The 16,989-nt window shown below is 39.9% G+C and overlaps 1 protein-coding gene across 8 annotated transcripts in view; it reads left to right on the forward strand.

Moving 5' to 3' along the window:
• Cntn4 (contactin 4) overlaps positions 1–16,989 on the forward strand; it is a 1,000,475-nt gene that overhangs the window by 663,987 nt on the left and 319,499 nt on the right. The window lies entirely within an intron of this gene.

Raw genomic sequence — 16,989 nt, forward strand, 5'->3', positions numbered from 1 at the left:
TTCCTCCCAGCATTCTGTTCTGTTTACTCCACCCACCTATGTTTTAACCTATGAGAGCCAAGCAGTTTCTTTATTTTTTAACCAATGACCTTCCTCCATCACAAAGATGATGAGTTTCAAAAGTTAGTACAAGCAGTAGGGATAAATCCTGATGCCACTGCCAGTGACCCCTCAGTCTGCCTCAGCCAAACAATTGTCACCCACTTTCAGAGGGTCTTGTTTGGTCCTATGCTGGTTCCTTTCCTGTCCAGCTATAGTTGATGAGCTCCCATTAGCTCAGGTAAGCTGTTTCAGTGGGTATCCCCTTCATGGTCTTGATTTCCTTGCTCAATTTTCACTCCTCCCACTCTTCGACTGGACTTTGAGGACTCAGCCCTGTGCTCCGCTGAAATGACTCTCTTTTTGTAAGTCTTTTCAGTTATAATTAAAGGTCCAGAAATGAGACCACTCGGGACTACTCAGGTGGATCATAAACCCATATAAGAGAAGATGGACAAAGATGAAACATTGCAACCATTGATGCTATGAGTGATGCAGTCAGAGGAGGCAGTGAGCATGTGCCACCATCGGAAGCTGGGTGAAGCAAAGCAATGTCCCCTGGGCCTTTGGTATGAGCACAGCTGTGCTGGCACACTCATTTTGGATGTCTAGACTCTAACATTTTAAAAGGAATAAAAAAGGCTCTCTGAAGATGCCACATTTGCTAACTTTCGGGTGGTTGCCTCAGAAAATCAACAGACCATAGATGCTCGGTGCATTGCCTCTCCTCTGCTGACACTGATCCAGAAATGACAAAGCAGCCTGGGCAATGAAAACAGTGTGGTACTTGCCTTACTTAGCTGCATTAGTATGAGAGTAATGGCCTCGGTGAAACAGGGATATATCTGTGAACATTTCGAGTAACACTGCATTTTACCGTGGAGTGCATAACAGGGTTTTGAACTTTATATAATAGTATAATTTGACGAAATAATGACAACGGCCATTGAAGAAATTCAAAAAGTAACCTTTCTGTTTCCCCAGCACGTTTCATTCTCCCGCTTGGACCAGGATTGGCCCTTTCTTCAGAGGGCAATAATTGGAAGTGATTCAGAGGAGGTTGTTAGCCTTGGGTCGCTCTCGCTGGATTTCTTGCTTTTTCTAGGTCATTCTCCCTGAATTTGACCCCTTTGTCTGGCATTCTAAAGCCCCAGAAACTGGCTATTATCACATTTAGAGTGTGTGACCTACCTGCAGCTGTAACAGTTCTACTGTAGTCTCTCAGGCATTGTTATCACTCATGCTGTGACATTTTGAGCCCCAGAAAGCCCCTGTGCTAGCAAGGGTTAGCTGCTACCATCTTCCCTATCAGCACCTTTACCTGAGTGAGCTGTAATGGGAGAGAGCATTTACCTCCGAGCTGACATGTGTTTTATGCAGCACAGCAACTAGTTTTTAATATCCCAGCGACAATATGCAGTCCATTTAGAGAGTAAAGGGTGGTTTAGGGTTCAGAGGTTAAATCTCAGCTTCAAAGCAGCAGGTAAAGATGTAGATGTGCTTTCCTTGACCTCAATTATTCTATCAGAATTTTCCAGTGATTCAATTCTGTCTTAGCTTCTAAGCCTTTAATGAATGACACTTTGGGCAGGCAATTTGTCCCTGAAATTGTATTTAGGGTACACACTAATTATGATCAGAGTGGTCATTTGCTTTAACGGTTGCATTGTTTCATAGCTTTAGCATTTTTCCATAGCACCTATTTTTTTTCTCCTATTTGGAGAAAAAATGGTATTCTTGTGAAAAGTGTAATCTGTTAGCTTGGCCTCACAAAATTTACATTTACTGTACTACAAAGACCCTCATTTGAAATCCCTGGAAGTAGAATATGTGATGAGGCGTGGACATCAACAAATAGATTTCAAATGTCTCTGACTGACTGCTTTCTCATAGTTTCTCCAAAGCCCCTAGATTGACATAAAGCAGAGTGGCACATACCTTTAACCCAGAAGGCAGGAAGCAGAGACAGTGGATCTCAGTGAGTTCTCAGTTAGCTAGTGCTACATAATATGGTAGAGACAAGATAAAGAAAAGATTTTTCACAAATCTATAACTGGGAGTGATCAGTATTTGAGGAAGAATGAATGAAAGTAGAGAGGCGGGAATTGCCTTTACCATGCAGCCATATTGCCTTGAATGAAGAAATGTTCTTATATTTCTGAAATTGGGTGTTCTCCCCTAATAAGTCATCAGTATAGGATTTGTGTTTAATACTATACATTTCCCTGAGGAGAGAGCTACAGCTGTCATGTCTTTCTATGCTCACTAGGTTGTTAAGCCACCATGTCTGTACAACTTCGAAGGGTTTGCATCAGTCTAGCAAGCAGTCCTATAGCCATTGATGCTGTTTCTCTGCCCTCCTCCTAAGTACTGTTTTACTTTCCATCTCCAATGGCTTTTCCTCTTCTGACCATTGCGTAGAAGTGGAACCGTTTGGATTTTTTTATCTAACACATCTGAATACTACTGTATGTTTTTATCTTTCTTGTCCTCACGTGCCCTCTCACTTCATTAAGTGGACTACTACTGTTCAGTGTAGGTTGGTAGATGGCCCCACCTGTCTGTGTGCAGAGTCAGTCTGAGCCTACTGTCATTTAAACAGGGAGCATTCCCCAAAAGCCGCTTGTTGAAGGCTTGGTCCTCAATTAATTGATCCCATCATTGGATCAAAAAGGGCTCTCAACCAATAATAGGTTATTCTACTGATGGATTCATAGTTCCATGCCATTATTGCAAAAAAAAAATAAATAAATAAAAAGAAGTGGAACTGTGGAAACGTTGGACCTTGTTGGAAAAAATATAGTCACTGGAGGCTAAACGTCCAAAGGTATAACCCATTCCCTGTCCCTTCTTATCTGTCTCAGCGCACTTCTTTCCAGCCAACATGAGGCAAACAGCCTCTACCTCACCTCACCACCCTACCTCCCTGCTATTCTCCTTCGCTGAACCCCAAAGCCATGGATCTAGATGCTGTTGGATTGAAACTTTTTAAATCTTTTTCAAAATATTTTTTATTCATTTTATAGATCAACCACGGTTCCCCCTCCCTCCCCGCCTTCTAGTTTCCACCCCACCCCCCACCCCATCCACTCCTTGGAAAGAGTAAGGCCTCTTGTTGACTCCCATATGGAGTTGACAAAGCCTGGCACATCAAATTGAGGCAGGAACAAGCCCATCCCCTCTGCATCAAGGCTGAGCAAGACATCCCACCATTTAGCTTTTGAAACTGAGCCCACATAAACCTTTCCATATTTTAAATTGCTTCTCCTAGGGGCGTGTCACAGTGACAGAGTACTAATTATGCCAGGTCTATGGCTTTGTATTTGATTTGGTGTTAAACGTATTTCCCACTCACTGGCAAAAACTCACCCTCTCTCTCTAGGATTGGCTTCTTTTAGGAAACCCGGGGTCCTACATAAAATTCAATATTATAATCACCGTTGATGCTTTTGTAAGTTTGCTCCTTTGGGGTTGGCAAGATGGCTCAGCATGGGCTTATTAACAGGCCCCAATGACATAAATTTGGTTCCCCGGTTTCCACAACATGGTAGGAGGTAACCAGCTCCCTAGAACTATCCTTCAATGTACACAAGAATGCCACAATACATGTGCCAGCACTCCCAAACACAGATACATAAACATACATGCATATATATATATACTACGCCACAAGGCTTGTACCAGCACTCCCAAATGTATATATACAGACATATATGCATGCATATAATTTGGTGCTGAAGCTTGAACCCAGGATCTCATGCATGCTAAGCAAGTGCATCACTAGACACATCTCTGAAACCTGAGAGTTTGAATGCATAATTACTATTAATTAATTAATTACAAGTACTGTCCAGAATTTAGGTGTTTTTATATCTTTGTAAAATTAAGTGTCTTTAGAAAAAAAAGCAGGCTTTTGTAAACTATTCAGGCAAATATAGCTTACATTGCATTGTCAATACTAAGTATAAAAGATTTAACTTATTTATCTTCTTTTCGTCACATATATTAGTGAACACTAGTGAAGTAGAAGATATTGTGTTACGTGTGGAGAGTACATCAATGGACTAGAAAGACACAAAGTTTACATCTAGCCTGGAAGGAATGACTGAGCAAGCAACCTCCAGTGTAAGAAATTTTAGGGAGATTCAGAGTTTAGTTTCTAAAGCACAATGCAAGATAAGGGAGAGTTTGTGTAGCAAATAATTTTGACAGATTTTGAGAGAGTGATTGATAGAAGGTGGAGCAGGAAGAACAAAGCTTGTCAAGAAGGACCAAAACACTGACTGCATGTACCATTAGTATTCCACAGTTTTCTGAGTGTGTGCTGTGTAGAAAGGTTTTTTTTTAAAAAGAAAAAAAAACAGACCTCCCCCCTTATTTTTCATAGTGTGTTTTCAAGTGGGGAAAATGTTACCTGAGTAATCATACAAGAAATAATCCCCAGTTGCAATTATTGCTGAGAAAATAGCCATGGATTGACCACCTTTGTGATAAAGGCATCGGACATTGAAGGGGATTGCAAAGGGAAACCTCTCTGGAGGAATGACTGTAATTACGGTCTGAAGGGGAAGCAGGATTTCTAGATGAAATACATAGCATGTGCAAATGTACTGTGGTGGCATGTGCAACTCAAGGATTCAGAACAGGTCTGTCCTGGCGGCTTGAGAGCCCTGAGACAAGGTCAAGGGAGTGGAATGCAAGTTGGTGGTGGCAAGTGCAGGAACGGGTGAGCATTTCTTTACTACCAAATTTCCATGGTCACTGACTGTCATTGCACATGTCACATGACCGCTCCCATCAGATAGGCTGGTTCTGAAATCCAGACGGCCCTGAACAAAATAGAAGCTTTCTACGACTCTACTCGCCGTTCTCTCAAGAAGCTAACCCGTCTTGCTTGACGTACACACACCATCAATTAAACTGTGTGCTCTGTGTCACAGTTGTCTTGATTCTAGCCATAAGCACTCTCTCTTTTTCTTTCCTTTTACAAAGGAGGGGACTAAGGCGTGGAGATAACCAAAGCTCCTGCAGAAGGGCCTGGCTCCTGACTGCTTGTCTTCTCTGTTTGTGTCTTTGAACACTGTGTTTTTCCTTCTCTCGCCGCTTCTACTACACATTTCCTGCAGAGGGAACATTTGCCCAAGGAGCTCAAACCTAGAAGATCTGGAGTTTGATGATAAGACAACCGAATTCAAATTCCCAACACCTTACTGCTAACTAAGTTCCGCTTACATCTGCGGGTGGATGGGGAAAGCTCTATTTTGTTTTCTTGACAGTAAAGGGCAGTGCTGAAGGCAGAAGGGTATAGGATTTAACATTGCTGCTCCTACAGTCATTGCTGCTCAGTTTCTGTTCAGTGATGGGAATGTGAGATTGAAGACACTCACAGGGACAAAAAAAAAGCCACTTACTAGACCTGTGCTGCTGGTTGGGGTTCAAAAGCCTTCCAACACTGAAGAGTAATTTTTCCTGCTCCCTTTCATGAAGTCTCAAATGGCTATGTGAAAATCAGAAAAGTCATGTCAAGTAGCTGGTTTCAGGGGCAAAGAGAATCTTTGTATTTTCCTAAAGTTAGACTTCTAGTCAGGTAGTGTTCTAAGAGCTTTGCTTCAGTTTTTAAATTTTAATAATTTTCAATTATTAATCATCAATTATGTGTGGTTAGCTAGAGTTTGCTATTACTCTATGAGATAAAGTTGTGGGGCTTGTGAGTAGCAGCATGTAGGTTTCTCTTGCTGACTCCTGGCTTTGGCTTATACAACAGAGCTGCTCAGAGAGCATTCTTCAATTTGCTAAATCTGACTCCACTAAGAAACTCAAGTCTTTTGATTTATTATACATTTTTAATTAAAATATAGTGACATCACTTTCTCGATTTACTCCCTCTAGCCCCTCCAAAATCCTCTCAAGCTCCTTCCATATTCTGCTCTCAAATTGATTGCCTCTTTTTCTTTGATTATTATTGTTTCACGCAAACTTATAACATATATGTGTATATGATGGAGGAAGGTCATTAATTAAATAAAGAAGCTGCTTGCCCTGATAGGTTAAAACATAGGTGGGAGGAGTAAACAGAACAGAATGCTGGGAGGAAGAGGAAGTGAGGTCAGAGACTCGACAGCCCTCCTCTCGGGGGCAGACGCCTCAGAGAGACACGATGCTCCACTCTTGCGGGCAGAGGCGAGAGCTCTGCTCTCTGAGGCACATGCGATGAAGCTCCGACCCAGGATGGACATAGGCTAGAATCTTCCTGGTAAGCCATTTTGTGGGCTACAGCAGATTATTAGAGATGGGCTAGTCCAGGTGCGAGAGTTAGCCTAAAAGAGGCTAGATAGAAATGGGCCAAGCAGTGCTTAAAAGAATACAGTGTCTGTGTAATTATTTCAGGGCATAAGCTAGCCAGGCGGCCGGGGTACGGCTGGGGTGCTGGGGACGCAGCCCCACCGCTCCTAACACTACATGTATTTGTGTATAAACATGCATAAATATACAAATACAACCTTCTATCTTTATTGTTGTTGTTTGTGTGTATATGGTTTCAGCACTGACCACTTTGTATTGAATAACCAATTAGGAGTTCATCCCTGAGACAAACTAATTCTCTATCTCATTAGTTGGCTGGAGTTCTTTTACTATGTGGTTCCCATGAGATTTCCATTCTTCTACATTAGCACATTCATTGATATTTCCATTGTCCTGGTCTTGTTTATGCAGCCATTTCTAAGACAGACTGTTTCACAGTGGGCTTTTAATTCTGGTTCTTCCAGTCTTTCCATCCCCTTTTCCATGATACTCCCAGAACCATAGACACAACTGTGACGTAGAAGTATCCAGTGGGTCTGGGCTGCTCATGATTGATGTATATCTGGATTGTTGTGTCCAGTTGAGGTTTTCTGTGGTTATCTCCACTCACTGTAAATCCAAGTTTTTCTTCAGTAGCTCTACTTATTTGTCAGAGAGTCAAAGACCAAAACAGATATTAGTTACTACACCTTCAGTGACAGCATTGTACCTATGCCTATAGATGCCAACTCTACTGGGTGATAGGAAGGGCACAATACAAACTTTAAAAAAAGGAACAGTTTGTGATGGTAGAGATTTAGGCAGTGAAAGTAATAACCTACCAGAATTTCATTGCCTGTTCATAGCTTTCCCAAAACTTTTTAATTTTCTTGAGAAATCAGCCCTTACACCACTTCTTCTAAACTAGTCATAGTTCAAAGTCATAACAGGACTTGTTTTGGATATTTGGTTCTGAGCTTGATTCTCCCCTACTCCTGCCCCCCTACTAAAGTAGCTTTTCCCAGTGACTGTGTTTCTCCATGAGGTTTCCCATCACATCTCCCTTGGTTACAACTCTAAGTTTATCTGTTGGTGAGCCTGCTGCTTGTCAAGCCCACTGTAGATATCTACAGAGTTCTACAGTTTTCTACGCATTTATTGGATGAACAAGTGAGCCAGTCACTTTGTGTAGAGGTCAGAGTCTCAAAGGGAATCTGGAACATCTTAAAAGCTCTCCCATCTTGGAATAAAAATGCATGATGACCTCTGAGTCACTTAGTCATTTCTAAAGAGTTATGGGAGAACAGAGAAGGAGAGTGTTTGGGGCTGTGATGCCTTCACTGTCACTGGTAGTTAGATCAAATGGATGTAGACATACCCCACAGACAAGTGTCTTTTGTTCATACTGACTACTCTCAAGTGATTGGTTGATAGAATAGATCTATTGTGTATCTGAAAAGAGACATTTATGAAATTGTCCTCTCCTGCCTTACTATTTTTCATTTCATTGTCCCATTAATAGTAAATAAAGATAATAATGAGTGCCCCAAAACTCCAGTGGCCCATTGGTGGTGCCTGTCTTCCTCCTTGAGAGGAGCATGCCCAAATCCCAGAACTGGATTCTGATGCCCTTTCTGTTTCCTGTTTGCCTTTTGGCTTGAATCTGACTGTGACAAGAAGTAGTCCCAAGTGAAGTGGGAGTTCATTGCTGACAGCAACTCTGATGTCCTTGTCCTGAGAGCACAGCAACTAATTCATTGCTCCAGAGACAAAGCATGTGCTCAAAAAAAAAAAGATTTTTATGCTAAGTTTTTTTCTTAATACATATTTTTCATTAGATTAGATTAGAAGAAGAAATACACAAAATATTCTCACATAGCAGTGGATATATACCAGTTGCTGTTTTCCAACCAAAAGGCAAAGCTAGAAAACATTTGCATTTTGAATTAAAGTTTTTAAATGACTGAAATGTAGATGAACAGTCAAAGACAGATGCAGATGAGCAAATGTATTACATCAGCAGAATCTTTGAATTCATTATTTTGAGTGTCATTGCTATTTTCTGATGTAAATTAAGCATCACAAATGTAACCTTCATATGACCAGGTGGTCTTGATGACTCTAAAATGAATGGGAAACCCAGGAATATAAATTATAATCATATCACAAACATCTTCCTCTTAACCTTGGCAGTCATGTAAAATAGTGCATTTTAAGCTTATTTCTAAGGTTAAGCGGGAAATTTTGTCGTGAATAATTAATGCATCAATAAAAACCCATATTGTTACTGCTAGCAAGTAGGCAATTTTGCTAATTGACTCAATTGAAAATTTGTTAGCAATAAACTGTCTTTTGGCTGAAATTATGTTGGTAGATAAATGGAAATTGGTGAGGTGTTTACCATCTTGTTCGGCCAGCTGTAGAGAGCCCTTGAAATAAATGTGGAGGATCATAGGAGCTGATCCTCCAAAGGCTTCCAAATATCCCAATGATCTTCTCTAACTGCTTTGTAATGGCACCAGGGATTCTGAAGCTTAGGAATCTGGCATTCATTCCATAGAACATACATTGGTTCTTTATGTCTACTGCTTCAGGTTCTCTTTGATGGTCCATGCTTTGAGAGCAGAGCTAATAGCTAAATTGCCTGCACTATTTTGCTGTTTAGAAAATACTTCAGAATCTATTTCATCATATAGCCAATACAAAACTACCTTCATCATCCTTTCCTGTATTTTGCAGATAAAGAGTGTGCACCTCAGAGATGGGAAAGATTTCTCTAAGTCCTTAATACATGTGATCAAAGCTAAGACTCAAAAGCTCAAATTGAGGCTTCAAGTTCTAATGTCTATTCACTATATCACATCTCCGTTGTTATTCGAAATAAGTTTCATTCAGAGAAAAAGAATAGATCTTTACTAAGAGAGTATCTGGCATCTTATGATTTTGGAAATGCCTTTGGATGGGGCAGGGAGGCACAATCATTCAGTTAAATACAGTGCCACTCTCATGGTGAATTTCTATCATAATTATAGTGTATAAAATGTGTACTTTATTTCTAATTAAAGCTGAATTCAGTCAGTTGAAAGGGTAGTATTACTTCTACCATTATGTTGTTATCTTATTTTCAAGGCTAACAAGTTTTGTCCTTTATGAACTAATAGAAGCTTGATATCAAAATACTAATAGATTTAAATACCCTTACTTGGAATCTATGTTGGTTTCATAAATACCTTCTTTTTCTTTAAAGTTCCATTATTTTTGGCTGGAGACATTGCTCAGAAATTAAGAGTATCTATTGTTCTTCCACAGGGCCTGAGTTTGCTTCACAGCACCTATACCATGCAAGTTACCTGTAACATACACTCTGGGGATCTCTCTTCTGAAATCTATGCTCACTGATGCATGAGCACATGAGCAAACACACACACGCACATGGAGAGAGAGAGAGAGAGAGAGAGAGAGAGAGAGAGAGAGAGAGAGAAAGAGAGAGAATAAGAAAAAAATTAAATTCTATTAGCTGTGGCTAGGAATGTAGCTCAGAGTTTTGAGAACCTAGCTAGCATATTCAGGGCCCTAGATTTGATTGCTAATGCTAAAGAAAAACATATTTGCCCATTAAGTCAGAATGTCTATAAACCATGTGTTTGAAGAGCAAACCCAGCTGATAGAATGGAAAAATGCAGAGTGGTTCTTACCTGTAATCTAGGACTGCAGAAATCACCTTCAGGGTCAAACATGACAAGAAGCACTAAAGCAAGGAAACACTCTCCATAGCAATGTCAGCTCTATGGTAGTATCTGGGAACATACATTGTTCCTCTGTGTCCAAGCTAAGTCTTACTGCCTTGACTAGGTTAACATAGCCTGTTACTGAGCAACCAAACAATAGCTTTCCTTTCATCTCTTTTGAATTAGTTGTGTATTTGAGGACTACACCTATTTAGGACAAAACGGTAATTGCTTGATATGTACACATACCTGCCTGCTCTTGAGCCCACACTCATCTTCTCCAGTACAAAAGTTTAAATATGATATGCAATCTCTTCTTACTCTCCCTCTGGAAAGGAAAAGGGATTGTGACAGACACAGGTGATGTGGGAGTGTCATATATCAATCTGTTGATTTCATTGGTTAAGCAATAAAGAAACTGCTTGGCCCTGATAGGTTAAAACATAGGTGGGAGGAGTAAACAGAACAGAATGCTGGGAGGAAGAGGAAGTGAGCTCAGAGAGACGTCATGCTCCCCTCCCCAGGCAGACGAGAGAGCTCTGCTCTCTGAGGCACACGTGATGAAGCTCAGACCCAGGATGGACGTAGGCTAGAATCTTTCCCGGTAAGACTGATGCTACACAGATTATTAGGAATGGGCTAGTCCACGTGCAAGAGTTAGCCGAGAAGAGGATAGATATGATGGGCCACACAGTGTTTAAATGAATACAATTTGTGTGTTGTTATTTGGGGGCATAAGCTAGCCAGGCGGCCGGGGTGCTGGGGACGCGGCCCCACCACTCCTAATACTACAAAACACAGGTTTTTGAAAAGCAATGTCACTTCAGCTTGTCTTTTCTGGGTGACTGCTAAGCATGCATCATCACTGCACAGACCCACAAGGACTCAGGAAAATAACCAACAGAAGCAGTCTAGAATTAGAGCTGCTCAGGGGACCAGCTCAAAAAGAAATGTAAAAGTGTGTGGTAGCCAGGAGCCACCAGTTGAAAAGCTGATCTACTATGGAAAGTAAGAACTTAAAAGCAGCACTTTGAATAATAAAGTATTCAGAGGTACTCTGCTATCTTTCAAGATAGACCTCGGTGAAAATAACCAAATATAGGAAATGATGCCAAGAAGATCAGGCTGTGCACAGTCATGTTGGGAAACATTTCTTTATTAGTAGTTTGAAGACCTTTTTTAGCTCTGAGTGGTCTGAAGATGAAAGAACTTGGTGTGAACTCAACCTACAATAATCATATGTGTTTCTAATATCAGCACTTTTGGGGAAAAGCATATAATTAAAATGAACCTCAAGGTATGTATGCATTTTCCCATTGGAGGCTATCATATCATTTTTTCTCTATGACTGAAAAAAAAACCAAAATAACAGCAATAAGTATTATTATTACATTAATTGAGCACCAGAAGAAGGATGTAGCTTGGGTTTAGAATCACTATGTGTGAAAAATAGATTTTTTTTTTAGTACCGAAAAATGGTGAAATACTCTAGCTGCATGAAGCTAATAAGAATTGAAACTAAGGAAACAGAAAAAAAAAACTAGATTGATCTCTCACCTCTAATACTGCATAGGAAACTTACCATAGATGCTGCATGGTGGTTATTATTGCCTAAACTCTTTACATGGCTGTATCCTCTCTCATGCATACCCACATTCCATTGTGTGTGCTCTCTAAAACTCATGTTTCTTTGCATAAAGGGAATTTAACAATATCAACAACTTATATAAGGTCAGTTTATATATTTTCTTCCAACTATCGGACATGCTTTATTAATAAAAAAGATAACAGGGAAAATCTAAAGAAATAGATATCTTAAAGGACAAAAAATTTCATAAGAGCATGCATGCACTCTAATGAAGAAAAAAGGCATAAAGTATTAATTCTAACAATTATGTGGTAAATGAAAAGGCAGCAGTGTGCACAGTATGCTATGAGAGCAATATGTAACCCATTCTGGGGTGCACAGTAGGCTCCCCAAGAGACATGGCAGCTGAGCCAAGTCTTGACAGATGGTTGATAGCTAAAGAGGCCAACAGAACTGGCAAAGAGTTGTATGCAGCAGGAGCAGCAGAGCCCAGGTTTTCATGGATATGCAATAGGCACGGAAACATGCCGTATATCAAGGTTGTTAAATATGAAATGGGGCATGGGAGGCTAAGAGGCTGGGGGAAAGGGGAAAGGTCCAAACATGGAGGGCCTTGTTTGACAGGCTAATGAGACTGCGTTAATCTGTTGGTGACTGATGATTTCAAAGGATCTTAAGCAAGGGAGAAACGTAAATGAAGTTTGCATATTTAAAATCGATTGATGTGACCTCATTTCAGTGTATGCATTGAAGGTGCTGATATATCTGAGTCTGGAGAAGAGAATCAAGAGAATCTAATACACTAGACAGGAAACGATGACATACTGGTTGAAGATTGAGATGGTGGAAATCAGGGAGACATATTTATAAAACACTGACAACAATAAAAATTTTCAGGCGTAGTGGGTGGTTTGGATGAAGGTTGGGAGAGATGAAAGTGTGATGGCTTGCAAGTCTAATAATAAGAATGAGTGACTGAGTGTAGAAGCAGGCTAGGATGGGAGAAGAGGAGATGAAAAGGTTTAATTGAAAAGATACTGACTTTCATTTTTTTTTCTCTTGCATACTTGGATACTTACGAGTATTAAAAGGGCCTTTACTAATAAGTTTCTCAGGGTTATAAATGCAAACCCCACTACCTTATGCAATCGAGGATGTAAACTCACCTCATTTATAGATTGTTCTCCTCGATGGATGTGTGCTGATCAGACAGTTCATTATGTGACTGTATCAACGCAACAGGATTGAATGATTATAGTAAAAAGAAACAAAAATAAAAGGTAGAATTCAAATCATGGGAATGTATCAGATTGTCTCCAAAAGAGGAAAGAAGAGCTTGTCAAGAGCAGGCCAAGGGTACCCAGCTGAATGCCAGTGTTGAAAGCACCCTTAAAGCAGATGAAGAGGCGACAAGAAGAGAATGTCAGAAAAGGAAGAGAGCCAAAATACATACTTCAGGGGTGATTGAAGGTATCCATTAAAATAGTAAAATCAGGTAATGTCACTATTGAAAAAATACCCAGTAGATCTGTCAATGCTTTGTTGTTTTTTTTTTATTCAGAGTGTTTTTGTGCCAAGAGTTGAGGTCAGTATCCAGATACAGTGGCCTGAAGAATCACTGTGAAATGAGAAGCGGAAAAAGCAAAGTCGTAGCTGAAGGAGAGAAAAAGAGAGAAGCACATAGCTGCAGGGAAGAGAACCAGGGGGAACAATTTTGTTTTGCTCAAGTTGGCAGAATTTTTTATTATTGTTCTTAGGCTAAAGACCAAGATTAAAGTTATAATTTTTCTTCATTAGTGCCATCCAAGCCAGCACAATTTTCACTCAATTAAATTGGAATGAATAATATTTATTCAACAAATATATTAACTTGTTTTATATCTGGTACTTACAAGTCAATCAAGAATGGAATCCATGGGACGCTATTGCTGGGAGGCCAAGACTAGCATGTGCTACACAGTAAGCTCCCAGCCTGTTACCTGGGATTCATGTTTGTTCTTTGAGGGTTTTTTTTATTTGTTTCTTTGTTTGTTTTGTCTTATTCTTAATTAAGGAGTTTGGAATAAAAGGCAGATTGAGGACAATTTTATTGGAGTTTAAGAGAAAAGCAACAACACAAACTCAGCAGCTGCCTAGACGAGGAAAGACTATGTGACAGCGTGTGAGGAAGGCTAATGGCTTCTATGAAAAAGAGTGAAACAGTCCTAAGTGTCTGGGAAAGTATGCTAAGGCTTTGACCAGTATCCAAAAGAAGAAATAAAGAAGGAGGAAATGAATTCTTTTTTTCTAAAGTGAGCAGGCCACAGGATACAAGACCTTTGCATGGGTCCATAGTGGTAGATGACATTCTGAGGACAAGTACATTGTCATTTAATTGATGGAATAAGTGTTCCTCCCATCTCCTTAGCATGTCTTCATGGGTCTCAGATTTTCTGAGGAATTATAATAGGTCCAGGTGATTGACAGGCCCAGCTGGATTAATTCTTAAAACAGGCAGTAATATTTATATCTTATGTCTTCACCCGGAGCTAGTAGTATTTAATGTATTCTATTACTAAAGAAAAGACTTCCTTTGAGGCCAGCATGGTCTATAAGAGCTAGTTCCAGGACAGGGTCTAAAGCTACAGAGAAACCCTATCTCAAAAAACTGGGGAAAAGAAAGAAAAAGTTTCTTTTTTTTTTAATTTATTTATTTATTTATTAAAAATTTCCACCTCCTCCCATTTTCCTCCCACTTCCCCCATTCCCCCTCCCCCTCCCTCTCCAGTCCTAAGAGCAGTCAGGGTTCCCTGCCCTGTGGGAAGTCCAAGGTCCTCCCTTCCCATCCAGGTCTAGGAAGGTGAGCATCCAAACAAACTGGGCTCCCACAAAGCCAGTCCATGCAGTAGAATCAAAACCCAGTGACACTGTCCTTGGCTTTTCAGTCAGCCCTCATTGTCAGCACATTCAGAGAGTCCAGTTTGATCACATGCTCGTTCAGACCCAGTCCAGCTGGCCTTGGTGAGCTCCCATTAGATCAGTCCCACCGTCTCAGAAAGCCTGGGCTATCTCCAGGTTTTCATCTTATAAAATATTTTGAACATTATGAAGAAATTTATTTAGCTCATTTTCTGCAAGTCCAGGTTTGACAAGTTGCATCTAACATAGTCTCTCTTTACTGGTCAGGACTCTGCAGAATTTGGATACCATAATGCAGCATATAGCAATAAAGTAAAAGCAAGATCTCACGTCCTCTTCTTTATTTTTTTTTGAAAAAGTTTTTAAATGAAATAGAATTGCATTACCTGCCCCCTTGTAAGGGGGCAGCAAAATTATTGTTTACTTTTATAGTATTACCAGGGATACAGGTGGTCAAATACAAGCTTCAGTGTCTCAAGGGCTACAGTAATAAGACTAGCCTCGGCTATATGATGAGATCTGTCTCAAAAAGAAAGAAATGGAAATGAAAAGAAGAAAAGAGAAAAGGGGGGGTGGAAATGGAGGGGAAGTCAGGGGAAAAAAAAACAAAGGAAAACAAAGCACAAAAGAGAATAAATCCAACTGTATTACTGGACACTTTATAGAGAACACTAGCTACAGAACTTGGTAGACATCCTGTAGCTTGAGGAAGCCTTCAAAGAGGTCATTTGTGTGTGATCCAGATGCGGAGATCCGGGCGTAGGGTTTGATGGTCTGCCTGTTCTTGGCTTGCTGCAGACACTGTATGACTGGTTTTCTTACCCACCTATAGGAAACGTGTTCTCTTTTATGATCAGAGTGTGGTATTAAGAGTATGACGTCTGGTGTTGTACAATAATGAAGCCTTTATCCAACTCAGCAGACTTTATTGGAGACAAGTATTAGTATGGAAAAGATGCATCAGCTCTTCTCCCAATCTCTGTTGTATCTGCTAAACAGGTTGCTTTGTGATCACCTCACCTGGCTAAGGAATTTTTGTTTCTTCTCCACTCAACTCAGATGTTATGGTATCTCCTGTATATAATTTTAGCTTCAAAGGTACTAATAAGATTTTCTCTCTTATGTAAATCACTGAGGAGGGGACCATTTCCTCTACACGCAATTATCTAAGGAATGCCCTTCCTGAGCTCTGAATATTTAGAAAGCAACGGGTATTTTATGTAGTTTGAGATTCAAGAAGCTTTCCAAAATATTGACTTTTGTCCCAGTGTTTATAAATATGGCATAGATAGTGTGGAGAAGTAAAATTAAGATTGCACTACTCAGATTGCTGTTGTCTATCAACTTCTATCCAGAAAACTAAAAGAACAACAATATTATAGGAGATTTGGAACCAATGTGTGACCATGTCCCATGAGACACCAGCATTAAGCTCCATGGTGTTTATTTTGTTTCCTTACTTTAGCTATCTAGTCTTTAGAATATGAAACTATGGCATTCTTGGGTGATTTATGAACTACCACAATGTTTGTACAAGGTTCTTAGGATTCTATGTCAACTCCCATTCAACCATAGACCACCCCTGTCCCTTGGAAGTATACATGGCTCTCTCAGCTTTGCAGAATCTGGTTGGTTGGTTGCTGTTCTAGTTCCCCAAGAACCTTCTGGTATGTTTTATTCATCATATGCTCTCTGGGACAGTAATGACTCCCAGGCAAGTATAAGTGACAGTTCGTGTTTGCATCTTCAAAGCATTAATCTTATATGATTTGATCCATATGCTTTGTCCAGTGATGGTAGCAATTAAACCTTCACACAGACTCCTTTAGGGCATCACACTGGCTTGCTCCAGAATTAAAATACTGCTTAGTCTTTTTTTTTATTTCTAGTCAGTTTATTCTTGTAATTCTGTTTTCATTACTTTCTGCTTGGCTCCCTGTCACTATCATGCTTCTTGAAGATTCTCTGCAAGCATAGTTATTGTGGAGGTATACCATCTCTGACCAACCTCCACAAAGCTGATTCTACCACTTAATAAATACAGCACTTTAAGAATTCCAACAGGCCAATTCTTATTACACCTGTGTAATTGTCCCCTCTTATTTATTAAGCTCTTATTTCTCCTCTGTTTTAATGAAGTTGGTGAGTAAACGACCCTTTTATTTTCATTGCTATAATACCCAGTGTTGGCAATGACTTACAGTAATTAACCAATATTTATTGATTAAAGTATTGCTTTTCAGAAGGGCCAGACATATCCTCATATGTACCTTGCATTTTATGGATAGATATATATAGCCTTTGCAGACCATAAACTTCTTGAAAGAAGAGACCAGATCTTCCTTGTCTTTGATTTTGTACCACCTAATAAATGGTTTTTGACTCTATATGGTTCCTAGTTTATCATGTTGAAAGATTTTTCCTGGAGAAGAAAAACTAAAAAAAAAAAAAAAA

Source organism: Microtus ochrogaster, unplaced genomic scaffold (assembly GCF_000317375.1).
Source record: "Microtus ochrogaster isolate Prairie Vole_2 unplaced genomic scaffold, MicOch1.0 UNK1, whole genome shotgun sequence".
NCBI classification, from domain to species: Eukaryota; Metazoa; Chordata; class Mammalia; order Rodentia; family Cricetidae; genus Microtus; species Microtus ochrogaster.